This window comes from Mustelus asterias, chromosome 7 (genome assembly GCF_964213995.1).
Source record: "Mustelus asterias chromosome 7, sMusAst1.hap1.1, whole genome shotgun sequence".
Taxonomy (NCBI): Eukaryota; Metazoa; Chordata; class Chondrichthyes; order Carcharhiniformes; family Triakidae; genus Mustelus; species Mustelus asterias.
Genome location: NC_135807.1, coordinates 24,053,919 through 24,072,423, shown reverse-complemented (window position 1 = coordinate 24,072,423; position 18,505 = coordinate 24,053,919). Strand labels below are relative to the sequence as shown.

The window sequence follows — 18,505 nt, the reverse complement described above, 5'->3', positions numbered from 1 at the left end:
TTTGCATGACACAAAAGCACCTGTCTTCATTAGTGTAGCCTGCTGAGGAGGGGCAGGCCACCGAAAATGATAGTTTTCTAAGCTCCTCCAGACACTGCAGGATTGACAATGGCTGATACAAACACCAACTACATGAGTCAAAACCTCTTGGTGCCTTCTGGCCGTGGGCAGGCCGAGTGTTTAGATTGTTCACATGGACCAACTATTTTGCTTTCTGTTTGTTGACTATTTGAACCTTACCTAGATATTGTGCAGTTCTGAAGCCACAAATAAAATTTGCAAATTATGGAAACATTATTTTGGTCAGTCCATGGAATAGCCTCCTGTACAAAATGTTAGCAGCAGATCCCATGGTATTGATGTAAAGTTATTTCACAAAATATTTTGGACTTCGATGTTTGGTTGATTTGAGACATGATTGCATTCTTGAGGAGGTCCAATGGTTCTCCAAGCAGTCTACCACTGGGAATGTTCTTTGCCATTTGCCCAGGTCTATTATAGACTAATTGATAGTGATTGATTGCTATGGCTAGTCAGTAACTCCAATATTGTTGTGTCATGCAATGGTCTGGTAGTAGAAGATGAAGTAGATGGACATCAATCTTTTTTGTGACAGTTTCTCTGTTGTGATTGTCATGGGATCCATTGCACATCATAAGAGAGTGGATTCCACAGAGCTAATAGTTTTGTTACATTTCACCATATTTTTTGTACTATCAGTTCTGTAATCTCGAGGATATATTGGATCTGTTCAAATTGTTTATAGGACATTGACAGTAGCCTACTCTGATTTATATGTAGATGAAAGTGGGAGACCATTTGATCTTTTTTGTCTGCGATTTTATTACTTCTGTGGCACTAGCTTTTTTCATTCTTGTGTGGGATGTGGGCATCGCTGGAAAAGACAGCATTTATTGCCCATCCCTAACAGACTCTGAGAAGGTGATAGTGAGCTGTTGCTTTGTACCACTGCAGTCCATGGTGTAAGTACACCCACAGTACTGTTAGGGAGGGAGTTCCAGGAGTGGCTGTGGAACTGGGTTACTTTCTTTTGTTTGTTTCAACAAAAAGCAAATCAATAAATTTGAATGATTTTGCTCAAGGTAATGGCTGTCTGTGTTGGAGATTAGAACGTTTTTCTCTGCTTTGCACCACTTTCCATATCGGGCACTCCCACTCCAGATGTAACCTGTGGTAATTGCCAAATATAATTGCCAAAAACCTCTGACCTTGTACATGGCTGGGATTCTCTCCGGTGGTTTGGCTATAAATCCATATTCTCCGTTCTCACTTGCAGAGAGGCAGGCACGGACAAGATTGGAAAATCCCGTGCAATATCTCTGAACATTCGCACAAATTCACGCCCAAGGAACACCTTTTTATTGTAGGTTTTTTGGCTTTCCATTGTAAATTTCAGATGCTTATCAAAAGGTAGAATACAGTGGATCTTGGAAACAAAACAGGAAATTGTTGGAAACACAACATATCAGGAAATATCTTTGGCAAAGGGAAAGTGGAATTTATCATTTCAAGTTCAGCCTTTTGTCGGAATTGCAAGATATTGCAAATCAGTAACCTTCTGAGCAGGATGAGAGTGAGGGGAAAGTGATCAGAAGACCACATGCAGAAATAAGAGGGCCAGTAAAGTGATTAGGAAGAGAACAGGAGATGGTTAACTGACAGAAATGAGAATGGATAAGAAAATTAAAGGAGTAAGACGTGCAAATGAGACAACATCAAAAATAACAGATTTTTATATTGTGCTTTTAAAGTAATGAAACATCCCAAGGTGCTTCACAGGAACGTTATCAAACAAAACATGACACTGGGCAGTACGGTGGCGCAGTGGTTAACACTGCTCCCTCATAGCACCAGGAACTTGGGTTCAAATCCAGCCTCAGGTGACCGTCTGTGTGCAGTTTGCACATTCTCCCCGTATTTGTGTGGGTTTCCTCCGGGTGCTCCGGTTTCCTCCCACAATCCAAAGATGTGCGGGTTAGGTTGATTGACCATGCTAAATTGACCCTAGTGTTGGGGATTAGCATGGTAAATATGTGGTGTTACAGGGCCTGGGCGGTGCAGACTCGATAGGCCGAATGGCCTCCTTCTGCACTGTAGAGATTCTATGAGTCACATAAGAACATATTAGTTAAGATAACAAAAAGCTTGGTCAAAGAGGTAGGTTTGAAAGAGCGTCTTAAAGGAATGTGAGATAGAGTCACAGAGTCATAGAAAGGTATTCCACAGCTTATGGCTTCAGTTGTGCAGGACACTGGTGAGACCACAACTGGAGAACTGTGTACAGTAATAGTCCCCTTATTTAAGGAAGAATGCGGATGCATCCACAGCAGTTCAGAGATGGTTTTACAAAACTAATAATAGGAACCGACAGGCTATCTTATGAGGAAGGATTGAACAATCTAGGCTTGTGTCTGCTGGAATTTAGAAGATTAAGAGATGATTTGATTAAAACCTATCAGATTCCGAGAGATATTGACAGAATGGATGCAGAGAGGAAGTTTCCTATTGTGGGAGAATCTAGAACGGTGGGTCACTGTTTCAAAATGAGTCGCACATTTAGGACTGAGGTGATAATTTTTTCTGAGGGTAGTGTGTTTTTGGAACTCCTTCCTGAAATGGCAGTGGAAGAAACTCAGCTAACGTTCTGGGGACCCGGGTTCAAATCCTGCCATGGCAGGTGGTGGAATTTGAATTCAATAAAAAATATCTGGAATTAAGAATCTACTGATGACTATGAATCCATTGTTGACTGTTGGAAAAACCCATCTGGTTCACTAATATCCTTTAGAGAAGGAAACCTCCCATCCTTACCTGGTCTGGCCTACAAGTGACTCCAGAGCCCCAGCAATGTGGTTGACTCTTAACTACCCTCCAAGGGTGACGAGGGATGGGCAATAAATACTGACCAGCCAGCGATGTCTATGTCCCATGTGTGAATTAAAAAAAGTAGAGGGGGGCGATCTTACTGGCTCGACACGCCGGTCGATCATCGTGGCGAGCCGGCCGTTAAGATCACGAGAGAGGAGAAAAACTGGGTTTGCACCCTATTTCTTACCTCTCGATCTTACCGGCCCCGATCTGCTGGTGTAATGAGGGAACCTGGGCGTGAGGCTTATTTAAATATGTACGACCTGATTTTAATATTATTAGTGAGCTCAAAATGCAATCGTCTGGCTCACTTGCCTTAATGGCCTTGCTGGTGTAAGTCCTACAGGTGATGATCATGTATGGCTCCCAGCAATGGGGACCAGATGTGATGGCCTTACCGGTGGAACCTGGGGCCATAGAGGTGGGTGGTCGGGAGTAGGAATGGGCAGTGTCCCTTGGGACCTGGCATCCAGGCACTGCCTGCCTGGCATCCTGATAATGTCCGCTGGGAATCCTGGCACTGCCCACCAGGCACCAGGCAGTACCAAGCAGCGGGGCCTATGGGGAGGGCGGAACTAAGGTGATGCAGGGCCTGAAGAGGAGGCAGTGTGTGTAGGCTGCTCAATCTGCACCGGGGATCGCTAAGACGGTGATTGATCGGGTGAGGGTGAATGGGGGTGGCAATCAAGGGGGGGGCGGGGGAATCGGGGGGCGGTGGTCGGCCAGGTATGGGTTGGGGTTCTGCAATTGGGTGGTGATCGGACAGAGGTGCACAATTGGAGATGGTGGTTGATCGGGTGGGGGCCGTGAATGGGCTGGCAATCGGTGGGAGGGGGGGGGCGGGGGGGAGGGGGGGGGGGAGTGACAAGCTCCCAGCATAGTGTGTACCCTTAACACAGTGTGCTGGGAGATCAGGGCGCATGTGCAATAGCACACTCTGTCAGTTAGCAACTGGATTCCCAGGGTGATTAGACTCAGTTAACTTCCCCTATTTTGCCTTATTTTAACAAAGTGTCAAAAAGATTTGATTTTTTTTCTCTCACTGAAAAAACATGTCTGAAACTCTCACGTTTTCACACTAGTTGGACACTTAGAATATTTTTTGGTAAGATTGCTCTTACAGTCTATGAATGTTTTCAAGGCAGAGCGAGATAGATTCTTGATAAACAAGGGACTGAAATGTTACTGGGGGTAGGCGGGAGGTTACAGCCGGATCCGCCGTTATCTTATTGAATGATGGAGCAGGCTTGAAGAGCCGAGTGACTACCCCGATTATGTATGTTTGCATGTCCATTGAAATGTGGTAGGAGGGATTAGAACTTGACTTTGGACTTCTATCAAAAATGACTGTGCGCTCGTTAGATGGAATGAATTTAGTAGTGGATGCGGATTTCCTCCAAAGTTGAGCTTTATAAAGCTAAGACTATTCAGTTCCTTATCAGAAATGCTTTACTTCCAACTTGCATGCATGCAGTGCTAAAATGAATGCCCACTATTCTACTCTAACTCAATTCTTTCCTTGTATGATACAGTCTTACTTTCATGCCTAAGTGCACACTTTTCAAATCTTTCCTTAATTTGGAATCCTCTTTACACTGTGTTATCTGTCTGACTCATCTGTTCATCGTGTTCTGCACTCTGATATTTTCCTTGAACCTTGTTAACCAGAACTGAGTTTCACAATCAGGAGGTGCCCAGCTCGAAAGCACCCTATCATGCCAACACAAGTGCTTTCGGTAAGTATCTTATTGCTTTTACAGAATGGCTCAGCATGACGGTCACTTTATTGATTGTTGCTCCATATCGACAGGAGCTGTTGAATCTATAATTTTTCGTTTATCTCTTTTAGCCTCTGTTAGCCAGTTCAATACCGTTCGTTAAGTGTGTCTCGTAATCTTCAATGGTGTAAAACGTTGCGTCTTTTCCATTGCCTTCTTCCTAAGAGTAGGAGTTCACATTTCTCTATTAATTTTCATCTGGTATAGTACTGTTCACATGCAGATTTTTAAATCAAGGTACTTCCATACGAGTGGCGCGGTTGCATAGTGGTTAGCACTGCTGCCTCACAGCGCCAGGGACCCGGGTTCAATTCCCGGCTTGGGTCACTGTCTGTGTGGCGTTTGCACATTCTCCCCTTGTCTGCGTGGGTTTCCTCCGGGTGCTCCGATTTCCTCCCACGGTCTGAAAGACGCGCTGGTTAGGTGCATTGACCCAAACAGTGGCGACTAGGGGAATTATACAGTAACTTCACTGCAATTTAATAATAAATAAACTTTAAACGTATTCCCATATCAAAGTGGACTGTCGTTCACTTTTCCTCTCTCCTCTCTCAAACTCATTTGGTATCATCTGAAAATTGCTGACAATAATTAACCCCCTCCCCTCCCCCCCACACCCACCTGTCCAACATGCAACCTACCCCATCCTCTAATCCTCCTCAAAGTCATCTCCCAGCTGAGATCCTGAACTCAACTGGAGGTCTAGGTCCATCGCTGAAGATGTCTTCCTCAGCCTAGCTGTAGTGCTGATAATGCCCACCGCTTTGTGTGTAGCTGCTGGTACTGCCAGTCAGAGGTCAGAGCTCTGAGGCAGATCACCCTTTTGGAAAGCTTGCCTTTTAATAACTAAAGGCCCATTGGCTGAAAATTGAAATGGTGTGAACTGGCCAATTTAAGGGCGGGCATGTCCCCAACCTTTCAGCCCAACCCTTAGCATATGACCAAGCTAAATGTGTCCCAGGCATATTGTTGGTGAATTCTGCGCAGGTGGGGGCATAACCTCTTGAGAGCGAGCTGGTTAGCTTCAGCTTGAGGGCTCCTTATCTTTGATAGGGCTTGGCATAAGCAATTTTCATGACAGAACTCTGATTTTCTCTTAAATATTCAATAAAAAGAAAATTTTGCAAATATTCAGCAAGTCAGGCAGTGCCTGTGGAGAGTGAAAGATTGAATGGACTGGATGTAATGCACTCCCCCTCGTGTTCTAGGAGGAGATTGCTATGGGTGTAGGGGATCATAGAATTGGACACCATGCCCCAGACACCATCCCTCCATCAAGTGGCTCCCCACCCGTTGGGGATTAAAACTGTGGTGGAAGAGTCCCATGACATTTGTCCAGGCTGACAACTTTACAGGTCCCCTGTGCCCATTAGAGGCCTTCCCAAGGTCTTCACAACCCCGCAGCCCCCACTCATTTGTTTCTCCCTGTCTCCAATCCCCTACCCCATCACCTTCATTGCTGGGGGCAGGCTAGCTGGCCCTGGCATTTAATTCCACCCCCCCCCACCCCAAACCCACTCCCTCACACACTTATTGCATTTGTCCATTTGTCCCCATCAACAGTTGCCTTTGGGAACGAATGTACCCTTAGCATCAGTCATCACTCCTAGCCATTAAATGGCAGAAGGGCAAGCCCACTAAGCATCAATGGGCTCCTCTGATTGCTATGCAGCAAACTCCTGATTTATCTAGCTGGTAACATAAGTTACCTTGACTGACACGATAGAACAATGTGTGGTGATGTTAGGATACGCTTGTCCTAGCCATTTGAAGTCAAGGTCAATGTGTTAGAATTTCACAACCGTTTACTCTAAAGGGATATTAAATGTCCTAATATTCCTGTTCACCACTCTTGAACCTGTAAGCTGATCTCTCCAAAGAGACTGAGATAATGAATCTCGGCGACTTTCTATCAATAGTGCAGGCAGTATGCAAGGCTCTAAGTTAACTACTGCATTTCCATAATGAAAATAAAATGCTGCACTTGCAGGAAATCTTAAATAAAACAGAAAATGCTGGATAAATTCAGCAGATCTGGCAGCATCAACGGAGAGAGAAGCACAGTTAACTGTTCGGTAAACCTGAAACATTAACTCTGTTTCTCCCTCCGCAGATACTGCCAGACTTGCTGACTTTATCCAACATCTTCTGTTTTACTGCATTTCCATGTCTATGTGTATACTAAAAAAAAAACTGAGGCTGACTGACCTCGACCTGTTTGTACTTCCTAGCAAACCTCATTTTAGTATTAATTATGGATCTTTCAAAGTGGAAACTCCAAAACTTTCATTTGAAAAGATTTGGAAGCATTTCTGTGTTTTGTATTTCGGGACAATTGATGCTTTGTATGTTGTCTTCACTGAGCAGAACAGATATCTCATCAGTTCCATAGAAATTTCTAGCATAGAAGGCGATGATTCAAGCTACCATGTCTTCGGCTTTTGTTTGAGCACCAATTAATCTCACTGCCTTCTTCAACTGCTTCAATTGTTTATCTCCTTTCCCCTCGGAGATGCAATGGACTTTGCTTCAATTACTTGTGTGTGCGTATACTATGGAATGAATTATTCGTGAGTAAAATCAAATTGATGAATTGTGACACAATGGGGGCTGTATTCCAGGTCAGTAACCCAAACGTGACTCTGCAAGGGGCCCAGGAGGAGATTGTCAAGGAAGTTGATGATTATGAGGCCGTCTCTGAGAGCCTCACCCAATTACAAAGGGCCGATGTGAGTACCCAAGGCTCTGGCTGACGGCCAGACCCACAGTGAAAGAGATGGGGGGGGGACCTCAAAACAAAGTCTTGTAAATGATACAAATTACCCCATTGCAGTCTATCAGACCCACTGGGTTGCTTTTCCAGATACACTGCTGGTCATCCTTGCCTGCTGCCAAGGGATTTCCTACCATTCCATCCAAAAATTCCAGCCACTTCAGGGGTCCTGTGCTCCAGCTGGAAAATCCAAATGGTGTGTGTGAAAAATGCCCTCAATTGATATCCCCTGCTGCTGGAGGTGGGAACAAAACGGCAGACCTGAAAGTTGGCTGGGAGCCAGGAAATGCTGCCACCTCCCCCTGCCAAATGCACCTCTGCCAAATGCACCTCTGCCTTGCGATGAAAATTCAGCCCAATTTTTCTCTCTTTTATTTTCGCAAGCAGAGGAAAAGGTTTGCTAATCAGTTTTGTGATTTTTAAAGGCTGCAGTTTGCATAATTGCTCACATTATTCAATACCTTGCTTACTTGGAGTGGTATGAATATTTCAGATCAGGGCACTGGTACATGTAAACATGAGCACCGACATGAGCTTATCTTAATAAATCAATGAAAGAAGTGGCAATAATAATCAGTGAGCAGTAAACATCTGGCAGATCACGTTTATTGGTTTTAGGCTAATAAAATGGGTGGCACAGTGGTTAGCACTGCTACTTCACAGCTCCAGGGAACGGGTTCGATTCCAACCTTGGGTGTTTGTCTGTGTGGAGTTTTGCACGTTCTCCCCGTTTCGACATGCGTTTCCTCTGGGTGCTCCTGTTTCCCCCCACATTTCAAAGATGTACAGGTTTGGTTGATTGGCCAAGGTAAATTGCCCTTTTGTGTCCCAAGATGTATGGGTTAGGGGGATTAGCAAGGTAAATATGTGGGGTTACAGGGATAGGGTAGGGGATGGGCCTGGGTGCAATGCTTTACCGGAGCATCAGTGCAGACTTGATGGGCCGAATGACCTCCTTCTGCACTGTAGGGATTCTATTCTGTTCCAAATCGGTTGGCTCAAACAGTACATATCTTAGGGTGGAGACAAGGATCAAGGATGGGTGAAGCATTGCTTGACAATCATTCTGAGAGAAATAGTCAGCCCTGCTCAGTTCAACACCCACATTTTAAAACAGGGAGAGGAAAAAAAATCAAAGAAGTTGCATGTACACATCACCAGTCATGACCACAAGAACTCCCAAAGCACTTTACAGCTACTTGAATACTTTGAATTCGTCCCACTGTAACGTCAACTTGCATACAGCAAAGACATAGACAGCACTGAGATGACAACGAGATAATCTGGTTTCATAATATTGGCAGAAGGATGAAAATTGGTCGGGACAACAGGAAAACACCTATCTGCTTCAACTGTGTCTCTGGATCCATTTAAGAGAACAGGCTGGACCTTGGATTAACATCTCATTCAGAAAATGGCTCCTCCGAGATTGCAACACTCTGGCACTACTCCATTGAAGTACCAACCGGTCCCTGGAATTGAGACCACAACCTGAGACCAAAACCACAACCATGTGACTCAGGTGAGAGTGTCTACTCTAAGTGAAGGACAAAATGGTGCATTTCCTTAGTTGGGCAGTGGAACATCTGTATACCACTAACATAAGCAACCAAGATGGATATAATGTGGACAGCCATGACTGAAGAGCCTTCTTGATGGCTTTTTCTCCGTGGCTGATTAAAATTGGAAATGACATTCCTTCTGGTGTCATTTCGTAAAACCATTTTCAGGAAGCACCAAAATAGTGAACATTTTTAATTGTTAACATGATGAGCGACTTTCAAAAGAACATAGGCAGATGAGTACACTGACCAGGTATCAGAGGCAATTTATCGTGGAGCACTGTGAGGTAATTCATTTTGAAAGCGTAAGAGGAAACATATACTTAGCAGCACAGGTTTTAAAAGGAATCAAAGGGATAATGGACAGGGTGTGCAGATACTAAAACTTTAAAAAGTAGGAAAGCAGGCTGTAAAAGGAAACTAAATTAAACATAGGAACATAGGAAATAGGAGCAGAAGTAGGCAAATTCAGCCCTCCGAGCCTGCTCTGCCATTCAATCATAGCTGATCTCTTCCTGGTCTCAAATCTACCTCCCTACCTATTCCTCATATCCCTTCAACCCGTTTTTTATTAGAAATATATCTGTCTCCTTCGTGAAACCATTCAATGATTCAGACTCCACCGTGCCATGGGATAGCGAGTTCCACAAATTCACCACCCTCTGTGAGAAGTAGTTCCTCCTCATTTCAGTTTTAAATCTACCGCCTCTCAACCTATACCTGTGACCTTTTGTTCTAGAATGCTCAAGAAGGGGAAACATTTGGTCTACATTTCCTTTATCAATCCCTTTTAAAACTTTCTATACCTTGACCAGATCCCTTCTCATACTTCTAAACTCCAGCGAATATAAGCCCAAACTGTTTAATTTTTCCTCATGGGTCAACTCTTTCATCCCCAGAATCAATTGTGTGAACCTACTCTGAACTGCCTCCAATGCCACCACATCCTTCCTCAAATAAGGGTACCAAAACTGGACACAGTACACCGAATGTGGTCTCACCAACACCCAACACAACACCCTGTTAAAGTAGCAATGGTGCTCAATTTAATTAATTGATAAGATTGTAATGAATATGTTAAGGCTAAAATTCTGCTCCTGTGTGCCAATGATGCAGGGAGCAGAAAACCATGGGAGAAAAGGTTTGTGCCTGATAGATGCTGTGAACTGTTGTTGGTCTCTTTGCTCAGGTGGTTTGGGGAACGCAAGGACAAGTTAGACGATTGTAATCATACGGAATGGCCACCAGAAAAAAAATGCACCATATTTATCCAGTAGCGATGAAATGGGAAAAGGAAAAATAATTTTTCCAAATTCTATCTGATCTAAATCGAGATTAGATTAGATGATGCGAGTTGGATTAAGTGGAGAGCTCATTCAGAGAGCCAACATAGATGGGCAGAATGCCCTTTCTTTGTGTTGTAAACTCAATGAACCTAAACTATTGAAAATGTGGAAGACTTCTAATTTATCCTAAAGCTGCAGAAATGCAGGATCGAAATGTGAGACTGAATATGAGTAGCGACTCATAAATTGGAAGCAGAGGGGAAAGCTTTCCTTGATAGTGTTGCAACATTGTAAACTTGTTCTGTATAAATGACTCCGTTTTTCTTTTTTGCCACACCACACGGAGACCGCCTTTCCCAAGAGTACTTGTGAATGCCATTTAGGAGTCGAGCGTGAAACTGAATCGCACAAAAATCAGGAGTTTGGACCCCAATAATCCCTTATCTGTGTCAATGAAACCTGGCTGCAAACAGGTTAAATCTGCTGATGAGACGGAAGTAAGGACAGTAGTAGAGAATGAAGATGCAGCAAAAATTTGCAGAAGGATTGAGAACAGTTGAGCAATTGGCAGACATGAAGCAAATGAATTATAGCATTAATAAATTTTAAGCTATACTTAAGCAATTGAAAAACTGTGGGACATAAATATGTAATGAATGAAGCTGAATTAGCACAAAGATACTTAAAAAAGAGCAATACTCATACAGTATTGCAGATTGATTTAGAACAATAATAGAATGCTTGCATATATAGACAAAGTGGTAGAATAAAGTTAACAGAATTTATTGCTCAGATTTAACAATGCACTGGTCAGATAGCAGTGTTTATTTCAGTTTTGGTCAAAACACAGTGAAAAAGATGTGTTTGTCTTGATTAGTGCATTAATCCAATGAGGCAAATATGTCAGGGCTGGCGAAATACAATTGGATGAGATAATGGGAATATTAGGCTGGAGAATGAGACCATTTGTCCCTCTGTGTCTGTGCCTGTCCAAGAATCCTATTAGAGCTATCTATTCTAATATTTCTGTCAGTTAGGTTCAGCTGGCAGCAATCCTTGGAGTCAGAAGGCTGTGGCTTCAAGCCTCACAACAGACTTGAGCACATAATCTAGGAAGACATTGTCCTCAGCGTCTCCACTCCCCCCTCCCCCCCCACAAACTCCATATCAATCACTGATTGACCAGTGTCTTGGGCTGAACTGGACAGTCTGTAATGCTGGCAGCCTATCTGAGCCTGAACTGAGCTTCCAACCCTGCGTCCCTGCCATTGCCCAAACATTCTTCCACCTCCATAAGATCACCCGTGTCCATCTCTGCCTCAGCCCATCTGCTGCTCAAGCCCTTCCATGCATTTGTTAGCCCCAGACTCAGCTATTCTAATACTTTCCTGGCCAACTTGAGCTCATCCAAAATTCTGCTCCCAATAGAGTTGCCAACAGTAATTAAATTTATTCCTGGAAGTTTTGTCACGTGACCCATCCCCATGCTCCAGCCACTGATCAGCCAACGCCAGTTGGAAAGCTAAAAGTCTCGTTATCCAATTGGATAATAACCGACAGTCAGCCAAACAGCCATTTTTTTTCCTCCCTTTCAATATTCTAATATCTGGTAAAGAGAAATGTATGAAGAACTATCTTTTTTGATGTCACTGATTTTTTTTCCTCAAGGATTGAACACAACAGTGTCCGGGAGATTGATCTTCAATTGCTGGAGACTCCAACCTAATCCTGCGGGAAACCCAAGCTCCCTATATCCTAGCATTCACCATCCTGTCCAATCATCATGCATGTGATCTACATTAGATCCTAGTCTAGCAACATTTCAATTTATAGTTCTTGTTCCCAAGTTCAGTTTCCTCCGTGACCTTGCCCCAACCTCCAGGTACCAACTGACTCAAGAACAGCTTCTTCCCTGCTGCCATCAGACTTTTGAATGGACCTACCTCGCATTAAGTTGATCTTTCTTTACAACCTAGCTATGACTGTAACACTACATTCTGCACTCTCTCCTTTCCTTCCCTCTGTACGGTATGCTTTGCCTGTATAGCACGCAAGAAAATACTTTTCACTGTATGCCAATACATGTGACAATAAATCAAACCAAAAAGGACTGCAACCTTCAATTGTACTCCTCCAATTCTGGCTTCTTCTGCATTCCTGATATCCTTTGTCCCACCATTAGTGGCGATCTCTTCAGCCGCATAATCATAGAAATCATAGAAACCCTACAGTGCAGAAGGAGGCCATTCGGCCCATCGAGTCTGCACCGACCACAATCCCACCCAGGCCCTACCCCCACATATTTTACCCACTAATCCCTCTAACCTACACATCTCAGGACTCTAAGGGGCAATTTTTAACCTGGCCAATCAATCTAACCCGCACATCTTTGGACTGTGGGAGGAAACCGGAGCACCCGGAGGAAACCCACGCAGACACGAGGAGAATGTGCAAACTCCACACAGACAGTGACCCGAGCCGGGAATTGAACCCGGGACCCTGGAGCTGTGAAGCAGCAGTGCTAACCACTGTGCTACCGTGCCGCCCTAAGCTGTGGAATTCCTTCCTGAAACCTTCTCTACCTCCTCCTCCTCTTTTAAACTATTCCTTAGAACCAACTCTCAACCTTGGGTCATCTGCACTGATACCTCGGTGTTTAGTGTCAGATTTTGTCTGATGTTCTTCCTTTGAAATGCCTTGGATTGTTTTACCATTGAAGAGGCGCCACACAAATTCAAGTTGATGTTGATATTTCATTGTTGGGCTGAAGCAGTGCTGTTCTTCAGCTCTGACATGACAGCCCTATCCACATGCACAAAAGGAAATTTGTTATTATTTAAAGAATTGGAGCATTGGTTCCTTCCAACAATAAAGTGGAGATTATCCTGCAAAAGATATTTCATTTGCTGTAAAGCTTTTTGGCACATTCTGTGGTCGTGAAAGGCACAACATAAATGGAAGTATTTTCCAATATCATGGTCACTATTGCCTCCTGAGCCAATACCACGCTAATTATCTAGATAATGAGCAATTTGCTGCAATTTTCCCTATGTAACAATAGTGACTACAATGCAAAAATGAGGATGCACTGTGGGGCATGAAATGTATGCACAGGTTCTTTGTCTTAACTCTGAATGTACCCTTATATGCATTCCCTTTATTTGGTTATGATAGAAGATATTTAGTGATTACTCAGCGATTACCTCATTGCCACCTTTTGATGCTCTTGGTCTTCAGTAAAAGGTTTGCTGTCTTGCATATCAGTTGTTCCTCTGGCTAGGCACATCTTCACTCCCTCAAGGCCACGGCATGCAGACTTCAGTGTACTTGGTGAACAGCTGTTTTGACTATTGATAATCAGACCTTGCTGAACTGCATCTTGTAGTAATTGCGGATCATCCCTTTCGAGCTGGAGTACTGGAGAGCCAATATTGAGATGGAGCTGTACCATCGTAGAATCTCCATGAGCCCTGCATTTTTTTTCTTTACAGATCATTATTCAGTTCTCTTCTGAAAACCTCAATTAAATCCAGCAGTGCATTCAAGATGCTAACCACTCGCTGCATAAAAATTACTTTCTTCCTGTCACCTTTGCTTCTTTTGTCAATTACCCAAGGTCTGTGTTTTCTGATTCTCGACCCTGCCACTAATGGGGAAATTTCTCCCTATCTACCCATGATTTTGAATATCGCTATCAAATCTTCTCTTAATCTTCCCTTCTCCAAGGAGAACAGCCTCAGTTTCTCCAATCTCAGTCCGGTTGTCGAAGTTTCTCATCCCTGGAGCCGTTCTCATGAATCTTTTCTGCAGTCTCTTTAATGCCTCCACATCCTTCCTAAAGTATGGTGCCTTGAACTGCACTCAATGTTTTAGTCGAAGCCGAACCACCACTTTCTACACGTTTATCAAAATTCCTTGCTTTTGTCCTGTGTGCTACTGTTAATAAAGCTCAAGATTCTATATGTTTTATTAACCTGCCCTGCCACCTTCAATGATTATTGCATGTATATACTCTCAGGTCTCTTTTTACCTGCACCCCTTTTGAATTGTACCCTTTATTTTGTATTGCCTCTTCATTCTTCCCAACAAAATTAATCACTTCGCACTTCTCTGCATTAAATTTCATCTGTCATTTGTCTACCCAGTTTATCAATCTTTCTATTTCCTTTTCCTTATCGCTTTCCTCCTCACAGTGCTTCCAAATTTTCTACCATCCCAAATTTTGAAGTTGTGCAACGTACTCCCAAGTTTAGGCCATGAATGTAAATGACAAAAAGCAAGAGTCCTAACACGAACTCCTGCGGCAATGCATTATTCACCTTCCTCTCATCCTAACTTACAACCATTTGTCCGCAGAGAGTGCTCTGTTTCCTGTGACCATCCAATTTCATATCCGTGTTGTTGCTGTCCCGTTTATTCCATGAGCTCTGACTTTTCTTGCACTCCTTAACAATTTGCTTGCAAATTTCTTCATCTATATCCGTGTCACCAGTTATGTAGAATACACCCAACAATCTAAAGGTACCTCTCTTGTTTCTTAGCACTAACCGAATCTCAGCAGATCAAGCAGCATCTATGGAGAGAAACAGTTGATGGTTCAGGCTGCTGACCTTTCACCAGAATAAATCCTTTCCTTGATACCTCTAGAACATCCACTCTCTCCAGCACTGTAGTGTTCTCCTTAATCAGTATTGTGACATTTCCTACTTTCCTTGCCTATCTTTCCTGAACACCTTCTATCCAGAAATATTTTGTACCTGGTCCTGCCTTTCTCTGAGGCAGTTTTCTGTTATCGTTATTGCACCACATTTCCACGTGGCTATCTTCGTTTGCAGATTGCCAACCCTATTTATCACACTCCCAAGTATTCACACACGTGTGCATCCTAACCCTAATATAAAACTTGTTGCATTCCTGATTTCATTTGATTTATTATTGTCAAATGTATTAGTATACAGTGAAAAGTATTGTTTCTTGCACGCTATAAAGTCAAAGCATACCATTCATGGAGAAGGAAACGAGAGAGTGCAGAGTATAATGTTACATCATAGCTAGGGTGTAGAGAAAGATCAACTTAATGCGAAGTATGTTCTATTATTCTGACCCCAACTAATACTTTACTATTTCCTAATTTAATGCTATCTAACTCTCCCAATTCTCTGTGTACCACACCTTTGCTAAGTTAGTTTAAAACCTCCTATAATGCACAATGTTCAGAACCATTTGCAATAACTTAGGTACTGAAGAAGTCCATGTCCAAATGCAGCAAGACCTGAACAATATCCAGGCTTGTGCTGACAAGTGGCAAGTAATATTCAAACAAGTGCCAGGCAATGACCATCTTCAACATGAGACAATCTAATCACTCCTCCTTGACATTGAATGACATTACCATCACTGAATCCCCACTATCAACATCCTTGGGGTTATCATTGACCAGAAACCAAACTCGGCTGCCATATTAATACTGTGGCTACCAGAGCAGGTCAAAGGTTAGGATTCTTGTCGTGAATAACTTACCTCCTGACTCCCCAAAACCTGCCCACCATCTGGAAGGCACAAGTCAGGACTGTAATGGAAAACTCTTCACTTGCCTGGTTGAATGAAGCTCCATCAACACTCAAGAAGCTTGACACTATCCAGGGCAAAGCAGCCCACTTGATTGCTACCCCTTCCACAAACATTCATTCCCTCCACCACCGATGAACAGTGGCGGTCATGCGTACCATCTCAAGATGCAGTGCAGGAACTCTCCAAGGTTCCTTGGGCAGCACCTTCCAAGCACACAAACCCTAACTTCTAGAATGACAAGAGCAGCAGATATTTGGCAGCACCACCACCTGGCAGTTCCCCTCCAAGTCATTCACCATGCTCACTTGGAAATATATCACCATTCCTGCACTGTCGTTGGGTCAAAATCCTGGAATTCCCTCCCGAACAACATTGTTGGTGGACCGACACCTCCTGACTACAGCAGTGCAAGAAGGTAGCACACCACCACCTTCTGAAGGGCAACTAGGAATGGGCAATAAATGCTGGCTAGCCAGTGATGCCCTCATCCCGTAAATTAGTTGGGGAAAAAAAAGTTGCCCCAGCAAATTGCCTTGCAGGGACATTGACTCAGGTTCTGTTCACTTGTGATCAGTCCAGCCTATACAAATACCATTTCCCCAGAACTGGTCCCAATATTGCAAGAATCTAAAACCATCCCTCCTGTTCCAATTCTCCAGCCATGAATTCATCCGTGCTGTCCTCCTATTTCTATACTCACTCACTCTGGAGATTACTACTTGTGGGGCCCTGTGTGCTCATTTCCTTTTAGCTCTCTACATTCTGCCTGCAGGTCATCATCCCTCTTTTCACCAGTAGCCATTGATACTGATATGAAACATGGGCCGGAATTCTCCAACCATCCACAGCCTGCCGCCGCTACCAGTGACGATGGAGAATTTGACACTCAGCCAAATCTCTGTTCACTGCAGTGAGATGGGAGAATCCCAGCTGGGGGTGAAGTCGGAGAATCTGGCTCATGATCACAGATTGTTCACCCTCCCTGTCTATGACATACTTAACCTTGGCACTATGTTGGCAGCATATCATCCTGGATTCAGGGTTGCAGAAATGCCTGTCTGTCCCACTCTGCACATTCAAGATAGGAATGAGGAATGAAAATTCTTGAAATTAATTCAGTTTCTTACTGGGATCTATTAAAAATTTGCGATTGATCCCAAATGACTGCTAATGACAAGTAGTGGGTTTTTTTGTGCCTACTTTGCAGAATCGTTTCTCCATATGGTTGTCATATATTGTTCTTGATTTGTTAATAATTCCGTGCAAAGTATTCTTTGTCACTTTCTACTAAAGGAAAATGAGGAGCTTGATGTTTAGATGCCATTAAGCACAATGTGTGGTGGCAGGGCAAGAGTGGCTTTTCTAACAGAAAGCACTTAACACTGGCGAGTTCTGCAATATTAAAGAGTGAAAGATCATCGCCTCTCAACTTATTGTCAGGAAACGTCAGCACTCTGATCCATCAGAGCGCTCGAGCAGTAACTATTTTTTGAGGCAAGAGGCTATTCCTTTCCATACAGATTGAGGAGAAAGTGTTTTAAAAATCACTGTCTACAGAAATATTAGTGCTGTCATTATCGCCAAGGTCATTAAGAAAATAAATTTAAGGGGGCTTTTTTAATTTTAGAAGGTAGAATTCCATTACCTCACATTTCTATTTGTTGTGCGAGTGTATAATCGCACGGTAAGGAGACAGCAGACGCTGGACACAGGAGGAGTGCTTGACAGTAAGCTCGCACAATAATAGGCATTAGTGAATTGGCAGCTTGCTTTCCACCATGCTCGATTTTCTTTTCCATTGACTCCAATGAAAGTCAGGCATTGGCTAGCTATTGTACTTTTTTGAGCTGCTGTGGATGGCACTGAGGGTGGAAGTGGATAAAGCATTCGCAGGCTGGAGCAGGGTACAGTTAGAAGAGGTTCATAAAATTAAACAGTGAAATCTGCTAACCCGGTGACTGAATGTGTTGGGATCTTGGTGTGCAGGTCCACAGCTCCCTGGAAGTGGTAGCACAGGTGGCCAAGGTGATTAAGAAGGCATATGGCATGCTTGCCTTTATCGGTCGGGGCACTGACTACAAGGGTTGGCAAATTATGTTGCAGCTATATAAAACCTTGCTTGGGTCACATTTGAAGTATTGCATGCAGTTCTGGTCACCACACTACCAGAAGGAAGTGGAAGCTTTGGAGAGAGTGCAAAGAAGGTTCACCAGGATGTTGCCTGGTATCGAGGGTGTTGACTGTGAGGGGAGGTTGAATAAATTAGGATTGTTTTCACTGGGAAAACAGAGGCTGAGTGGAGACCAGATAGAGGTCTACAAAATTATGAAAGGCATATGGAGGGTGAATAGTCAGAGGCTCTTTCCCAGGGTGGAAGTGTCAATTACAAGGGGGCACAGGTTCAAAGTGAGAGGGCGAAAGTTTAAGGGAGATGTGCAGGAAAATCTTTCATGCCAGAGAAGGTGGTGGAAGCAGGCACATTAGCAACATTTAAGAGGCATCTGGATGGGTACGTGAATAGGAAGGGAATAGAAGGATACAGACCGAATAAGGGCCAAAGTTTTTTTCAGTTAGGTCATGTCCGGCACAGGCCTGGGGGGTTGAAGGGCCTGTTCCTGTGCTGTACCTTTCTTCGTTCTTTGAAAA

The 18,505-nt window shown here is 43.6% G+C and overlaps 1 protein-coding gene across 2 annotated transcripts in view; it reads left to right on the top strand.

Annotated features, from left to right (window-relative positions):
- The window catches only part of tsnare1 (T-SNARE Domain Containing 1), an 842,640-nt gene that overhangs the window by 203,190 nt on the left and 620,945 nt on the right, over positions 1–18,505 (top strand). The gene's annotated exons all lie outside the window — the stretch shown is intronic.